Source organism: Tupaia chinensis, unplaced genomic scaffold (assembly GCF_000334495.1).
Source record: "Tupaia chinensis unplaced genomic scaffold, TupChi_1.0 Scaffold142285_1, whole genome shotgun sequence".
Lineage (NCBI taxonomy): Eukaryota > Metazoa > Chordata > Mammalia > Scandentia > Tupaiidae > Tupaia > Tupaia belangeri.
Window position 1 is genome coordinate 261,108 of NW_006202134.1, and position 7,647 is coordinate 268,754.

At 40.5% G+C, this 7,647-nt stretch overlaps 1 pseudogene; it reads left to right on the forward strand.

Annotated features, from left to right (window-relative positions):
- Positions 1-1,713: 1,713 nt before the first annotated feature.
- LOC114005112 (uncharacterized) lies at positions 1,714-2,795 on the forward strand (annotated as a pseudogene).
- Positions 2,796-7,647: the final 4,852 nt, after the last annotated feature.

Genomic DNA, 7,647 nt, shown 5'->3' on the forward strand with positions numbered 1-7,647 from the left:
AGCTGAAGCTGAAGAGAAGGATTAAGAACTTGCAACTATAAGCAACAGAAAGAACCTTTAACTGCCTTAAACCAACTGAGAAATACACTGTAGAGAAGGATTTTATCTACCTATGGACAGTGAGAAGATGATGGATACCAGCCCTGCATTACCTCAGGCAAGAACAGGAACTACCCTGCCATTCTTAGGGAAGCCAGACACCAGAGGATAAGTCACGCTGCAGACCTCCACAACACCATTCCTGCTAACCACAAGATGGCTGCTGTGCCGCATCAACTGATGGTCAACTCTGCTTGCCAGAACCGCCTTCCTGAAACTGTATTCCATGGAGACTCACCTACAGTTGCGGAACTGCACGAGACCCACACTTGATCCAACCTTGAATGGAATCTATTTTCCCTATTGTTAAAAACTTTGGACTCGTGACCCCTCTCCCTCTACTCGCAGGTATCGCATTTTCAATGACCCCTCTGGAGGATAGCTGTCTATAGCAGAGATAGAGTAATTGGGAGAGGGGGAAAGGGCTGAGGGTCAAACATAGGATAACAAACATATTTATATGTATGAAAGTAGAAATGGAACAGTATTGGTGACGACATGCTTGATTAAGACACTATGCAGTTTATCCTAGATGGGAAACTACACTTGGTGTGTTGTGATGATACTCAGGGAATGAGTGTTAGGCAATATAATTTAATATAAAAAAAGTAATATAATAAGCAGGAGGAAAAAAAAAAAAAAGAATGGGAAGACATATTAAAAACATTAAAAGAAAAGCAATTTTGGAGCAGATGCCAAGACTCCACAATGGCGTCAGTCATACCAGTGAAGATAAAGAAACTCATGAATGTTGGGACCAGCAGTTAGCATAACTGCTGGTTCCCAGCTACTCCCTTTCTTATAAGGAACTCAAACATGGGACCAGCAGTTAGCATAATGGCTATGTCGCTGGACTCCCACGTAGTCGACCGCGGTTCGGGTCCTGGACCAGGTGGCTTAAACTCATGCCTGGCACATGTGCATGCATGCCCAAGATCCCGAGGAGAATGGAGGAGAAGGGGTTGCAGCGTGGCCATCCCCCCTGGGGGGTGATTTCTCACTTTCTGTCTGTCTCTGTCTGTCTGGCGAGCGCATGTGCCCTTCTCCAAAAAAAAAAAAAAATGGAACTCAAACATGAGCGGCAATGCAAATACCACTGAAGAGTGCCAGCATGGAGATCATACACTGAACCAGACCTTCATCTCCTTGGCTTAGCATCCCTCCAAAGGACCAAAGGAACTTGTTGAGTCCTTTCATATCCCAGTTGAGAATTCACATCCAATAAAAGATGACTGGTATGTAATAAAAATAAAAGAAGAGGGAAAGCTATTTCAACCCAGAAAACTATACACAGAAAGATTACCCTTTAAATAAGAACAAATAAATTCATTTTTAGATAAGCAAACACTGAAAGAACTCATGAACACTAGACCAGCTTTAAAAAAGTATTAAAGGGAATACTATATCAGAAAAGCTAAAAATAGACAAATGGAAATAACGGGGGGGGGGGATGGTTAACAGAATGGCAAGGATAAGTCTGCAAATATTGATAATGCTGAATGTTAATCGATTAAATTCTCTAATTAAAAGACAGAGACTGGATGAATGTGTACACACACACACACACACACACACACAGAGTGTGCGTGTGTATATGTTCCATGCACATAGAAAATGAAAAAAGAGATCAGCCCGATCTACTTTCAGAGTATGGAGCATGCAAGAGGCAAGGAGTGGAAATCTACAATCTTGAGAGAAGAGTATGGGAATTCTAAGTGTGAACAAGTGTCTGAAATTGAAGAGCAACAGTGGGCTTCCAGTCAACCAAGCACATCTACAGGTTTATTGACAACTTCAGCAAAGGGAAAAAAACAAACAAAAAAAATCTGCGATGGATGATCGAGCTTCCTGTCCAAAGGAGAAGGCACAAAGCAATGACAGCCTACAGCCTACAGCCTACAGCCTCAGATCACCGCACCAATTCCCCTACTGCCCTCTAAACTGCCACCAGTCAACCGGCTTCACCGAGACATCCTGTGGGCTTGGTGCCAACAATTAATGATAGCTCCAAAGGCCAGAAATTAGATGCATATAGGAGACTGTGTGCCTATGCTTATCCAAATCAAAAGGATATTCCTACCACAGGCAAAAGAGGCCAGGATTAAGTCATCATTATGAAGAAAATTAAAAATGGGCAGAGGAAAAGCATCTGAAGAAAGTCCTCAGGAAGAGAAGTGATCTGAAAGGATTAATCCTACAGAAGTGGCACCTCCATGTGAGGCTTTTTCTAATCCCGAAGAGTCTGCAGTTCTCTTCAAGGGGGAGTTAATAGAATTGAGGTGACAACCTCTGCCCCAGAAGCTATGCTGGCCTCCTGGGCCAGAATTGCAGCTGTGGCTGGGAAGATGGAGTCAGCAGAAAAAGAGGCTGTGGAATCCCCACAAGAGGCCTATGGTGTCTTGTGTGGTCCACGGGAGAAGTCTCCCTGTAAGCACAGCTGGTTGGGTTCACCTGCAGTTTCATGCTGGACAAGCCTGGGTTCCTGAGAAGCAAAAAGGGAGAGTGTGTGCCCTCTTCTTACTTCTGGCCTGCAGTTTCCCACCCCTGTATCTGGAGGACAATATGTTGTGCCTGAAATGTGTGCAAAGGAACAAGGCCTTAATGAAAAGTCTCCAGTGGGATTAGAATATCAAGAAAAGGGCGCATCTGTGGCTGTAATCCATGTTGAAAAAGTTGAACGGTGTACTCCACTGTGACCCAGACAGCTGAACTCTGGTCTTCCATACTGGCCAAGCTTCTTTCTGCTCAGAGGTCATGCAGACTGGTGGGATGCAGATGGTACCCTTGGAACCCCAACAGTGCCTGCTGCCTCCCAGGTTGTACAGAGACTTGGAAAATGGAAAAAAACTTTAACAAAGAACCATCCATTCCATTATTAAGATGAACATGTTGTTCCTACTACCAAATGTCTATCTACCTTTCTGAACTAGAAAGGACTTCAGCAGCTCTGTGAAGTGGGAACTTCCTCAGTGGTGCTGTAGAGGAGATGGGACAGAAAACTCACTAGCTTTGTGTTTGATTTTTTCCTCCCCAGGATACTGATGACTTAGGAGACGTTCCATTCTGATTGTAAATTTAATAAATGTAAATACTTAAAAAAAAAAAAAAAGAAAACGAAAAAAGACCAAAGTCATGATATGGTATAAGACAAGAGACTTCAAAAGAAAATCTGTAAGTACAATCCTTTTTTGAAGGATATGTATAAAGATGAATACTATATAGGACTAAAAGAACTAGTTCACCAAGAAGGTATAACACTTATAAATATCTATTTGGAACATCTAAGTACATGAAAGAGAGACTTAAATTTAAAGGAAGAGATAGGCTGCAACACAATAATCAAGTGATACCATAAATCAAATGGATTTGACAGACATCTACAGAGTATTTCACCTAAAACCTCCAAAATACATATTTTTCCCACCCCACATGGAATGTTTTGGACAACCAACCACAAGGTAGGGCCAAAAAGAAGCCTTTTCTAATTCAAAGGTATAAAAGCTATATCCAGAATGTTTTCTGACCATAACTGAATTAAACTTGAAATCAACTACAGAAAGAACCCTCAACAAAACACAAACACATGGAAAATAAACAACCTACTCCTGAATGACTATGCAGTCACTCAAGAAATTAGGACAAATCAAAAGATTCATTAAAACCAATGACAATTTTTAAAAATGACTTTTCATAACCTATGGGACACACAAAAGTCACAAGAGAGAAGTACACAGCATTGATTGCCTACAAGAAGAAAAATAAACAAAATAAAAGGATATGGACACCAGTTCTAGTGAAGGGCCTTGCCATACAGCAGGCCTCCTACAGTTGGAAGGATTTACTGCTGGAGAACAGTGGCTCATACCCTCCCCTACTGACCTTTGGATTCTGAGGTACTGTTGCTTTTGGGACTCTGAAACAACCTTGCAACCCACTCAGCCCCATCCAGACACCCTTTCCAGTGAAGGCTCTTGCCATACAGCAGACCACCTGCGGCTGGAAGGTTTTACAGCTGGGATCCCAGGCACATCCCCTCCCCAACTCGCTTTTGGACTCTCAAGATTTTTTGTGTTTTATAAAGTGCTCAGCACCACGTGATCTCTTTGTTCCTGAACTGAAGCTCAGGGATTCAGTCTCAGTTGCACCTGTTCTCTAGAAAAGGGGAGGACTGTGGGTAATCCAAGACCAGTGACAACAGTGCAAATTGCTGGTGAGCAACAGGGAGGTAGAAAAGAAGAGAGATCGACAATTACTACTACCAGGCTCTTTTGAAGACTCTGTGATAGCTCAAAAAATTTAGGAAGGAATGTATAGATCATCAGATGACTAGAAACCATTGCAGAGGCACAAGAAATATGAGCAAACAACAAAATGTCTCTTCCCCAAGGAAAAACATCAATTACTTATCACCCACAGACAATACAATGGAACTCATGGAAATGTCAAATAAATAATTCAGAATATTTATAGTGACCAAATTAAATGAGATGCAAAACAAAAGAGACAACAAGCTCCAGGAGATGAGAAAGCCCTTTCATGATTTAAAGAAGAAACAGACACAGACACAGACACACAGACACACACACACACACACACACAAAAGAATCGAATAGAACTGTTAGAGATGAAGGATGTGACACAGGAAATTAAAACCTCAATCACAAGTATTAAAAGCAGATTAGATCCCACAGAAGATCAAATATCAAATGTAGAAGGCAAAAACCTGTGACCTAGAAAAAATTATCAAAAATACTGAGGAAACAACCAAGAAAAATGAGGGTAATATATGAAAAATACTGAATACCATCAAGAGCACAAACATCTGGATAACTGATATCCCAGAAAGGGAAGAAAATAAGGGCATTGATAATTTATTCCATGAAATCCTGGAAGAAAACTTTCCAACCTAGAGAGGCATTCAAATATCCAAACCTAAGAAATACATAGAATCAATCCAAGAAAATCTTCTCCAAGGCACATCACAGCCAGATTGGCTAAAACCACAAAGACAAGATACTAAAACTGGCAAGAGAGAAATGTCAAGTAACTTATAAAGGTTAACCAATCAGGCTAACTTCAGACCTCTCATCATAAATAGTGCAGGAAAGGAAAGAAGGGGGAAATACAGTCAAAGTGTTATAGTCAAAACTATTTCAACCAAGAATACTATACCCAGCAATATTATCCTTCATATGGGAAAAAAAAGATAAAAACATTCTCAGATAAACAAAACCTCAAAGAATTTACCAACTACAACCAGCTCTTCAATAAGTTCTGAAGGAAGTGCTATACCAGGAAAATTGAAAAGTCAGACACACAGATATGAGAGAACAAAAAAACAACCAAGAAAATGGCTCAATTAATGATAGGAACATATCCGGAAATATTGATAACAACACTGAATGTTAATGGATTAAATTCTCCAATCGAGAGACAAAGACTGACTAAATAGATAAAAAACAGAAACCCTCTATCTGGGGACCAGCAGTTAGCGTAATGGCTATGTCGCTGGACTCCCATGTAGTCGACCGCTGTTCGAGTCCAATACCCGGTGGCTTAAACTCACACCAGGTGCATGTGTATGCATGCCCAAAAGAGAATGGAGGAGAAGGGATTGCAGCGTGGCCATCCCCCTGGGGGGTGATTTCTCGCTTTCTGTCTCTCGCAAGGGCACACATCCTATAGCAAAAACCTCTCCGAAAAAGAAAAGAAAAAAAAAAGAAACCCTCTATTTGTTGACTACAAGAAACACACCTTATGGATAAAGACATACATAGACTAAAAGTGAAGGGACTGAAAAAATATATTGCATGTAAACAGGAATTAAAAAGGGCTGGAGTTGCAAAACTGATTTTAGACAAAATAAGTTTAAAGACAAAGACTGCAGTAAGAGACAAAGAAGGGGATTATATACTACTAAATGGGCCAATTCATCAAGAAGATAAAATGCTAATAAATATCTATGCACCCAACTCAAGAACACTTAAAATACATGAAGGAAAGAATGTTAGAGCTAAAAGGAGAAATAGGTTGCAACACTATAATTGTTGGGAATCTCAACACCCCATTATCCCCTTTAGACAGATCTTCTAGACAAAAAATAAACAGATAGACAGGACCTAAGCGATAGCATAAATCAAATGGACTTAACAGACATCTATAGAACTTTTCACCCTACGACCACAAAATACACATTTTTCTCATCCCCACATGGAAACTTTTCAAAGACTGATCATATAATAACACACAAATCAAGCCTTTACAAATTCAAAGGCATAGAAACTACATCCAGCACCTTCACTGACCACGATGAAATTAAACTTGATATTTACTTCAGGAAAAATTTTTGAGACTACACAAACACAAGGAAACTAAACAACTTACTTCTGAATGACTTAATTACCAAAGATATTAGATCTGAAATCAAAAAATTTATGGAAAGAAATGATAATTAGTACATGAGTTTTTCCATAATCTATGGGACACTACAAAAGCAGTCATAAGAGGGAACTTCACAGCAATTAGTGTGCATAAGAAAAAGGTGGAAATGTGGCCAAAGGAAACCTAACATCATGCTGGAGGGAACTGGAAAAACAACAACCAAAAATGCCAGGAAAATATAATGATGTGAGCAAAATTAAATGAAATAGAAAATAAATGAACTGCAAAAGCCTAGGAAGGGATCACACTCCTATCAAGAGGGACAGCCATGCTGGGAGCCCTGATCCGTCCTGCCCCATTTAACCCACTTCCGGGTGTGGTATCCCTTTAACTCCTTCCCTTCCCCTCCAGGGCTCCCAGGGTGCGCTGACAAAAGCTCACTGTTCCAAACTCCTGTGTTTCACCCAGCCAAGCCCTCCTTATGCAGTCTTATCCTTTCTCTGCCTCTCACTCTGGTACTTCCCTCAAAGGAAAAAACTGGCAGAAACGAGTCCCCTAAGTTCTTAAGGTTTTGTAGGACTCATTTCCACATCTTAGAAGTAATTGTTCCTGGGAGAGGCAAAGGGAACATGCTTTCTTGAAGACACAGCCTCATGGATTCTGCAAAATAGCCATTTTGGGAAAACACAAATCAAGACTTCCCACTGATAATTCGGCCTCCGGCTCCCAAAACTCGCATGGTAGGAAGACCCCTTCCAGGCCTCCTGTCTCTGTACCTGTCTTTGTCTCTCTCTACCTCTGTCTCGGTCTCTGTCTCCTCTCATTTCTTAAAAATTTTTGCTCTTTAGAATTTCACGCAGCGCACAAGCGCTGCGCAGTTTTCCAATTTTTGTTTTTTTACTGAAATTTTTAAAAAATATTAACTTTTTAAGTTGTATTGAGAAGTTTTATCTTCGTTTTTTTTTTCCTTCTCTTTCTTTTTCTTGTGTTTTTTGCTGTTGTTTCTCTCTTTCTGTTTTCTTTTCTGCACGCTCCTCAACGCTCAGATTGAACTTCCAAGTTTGGAAAGAAACTGACCATCAACCAGATGACTAGAAATCGCTGCAGGACCACAAGAAATATAAGAAAGCAGGAAAATACCTCTCCTCCAAGGGAAAAGGATAACTC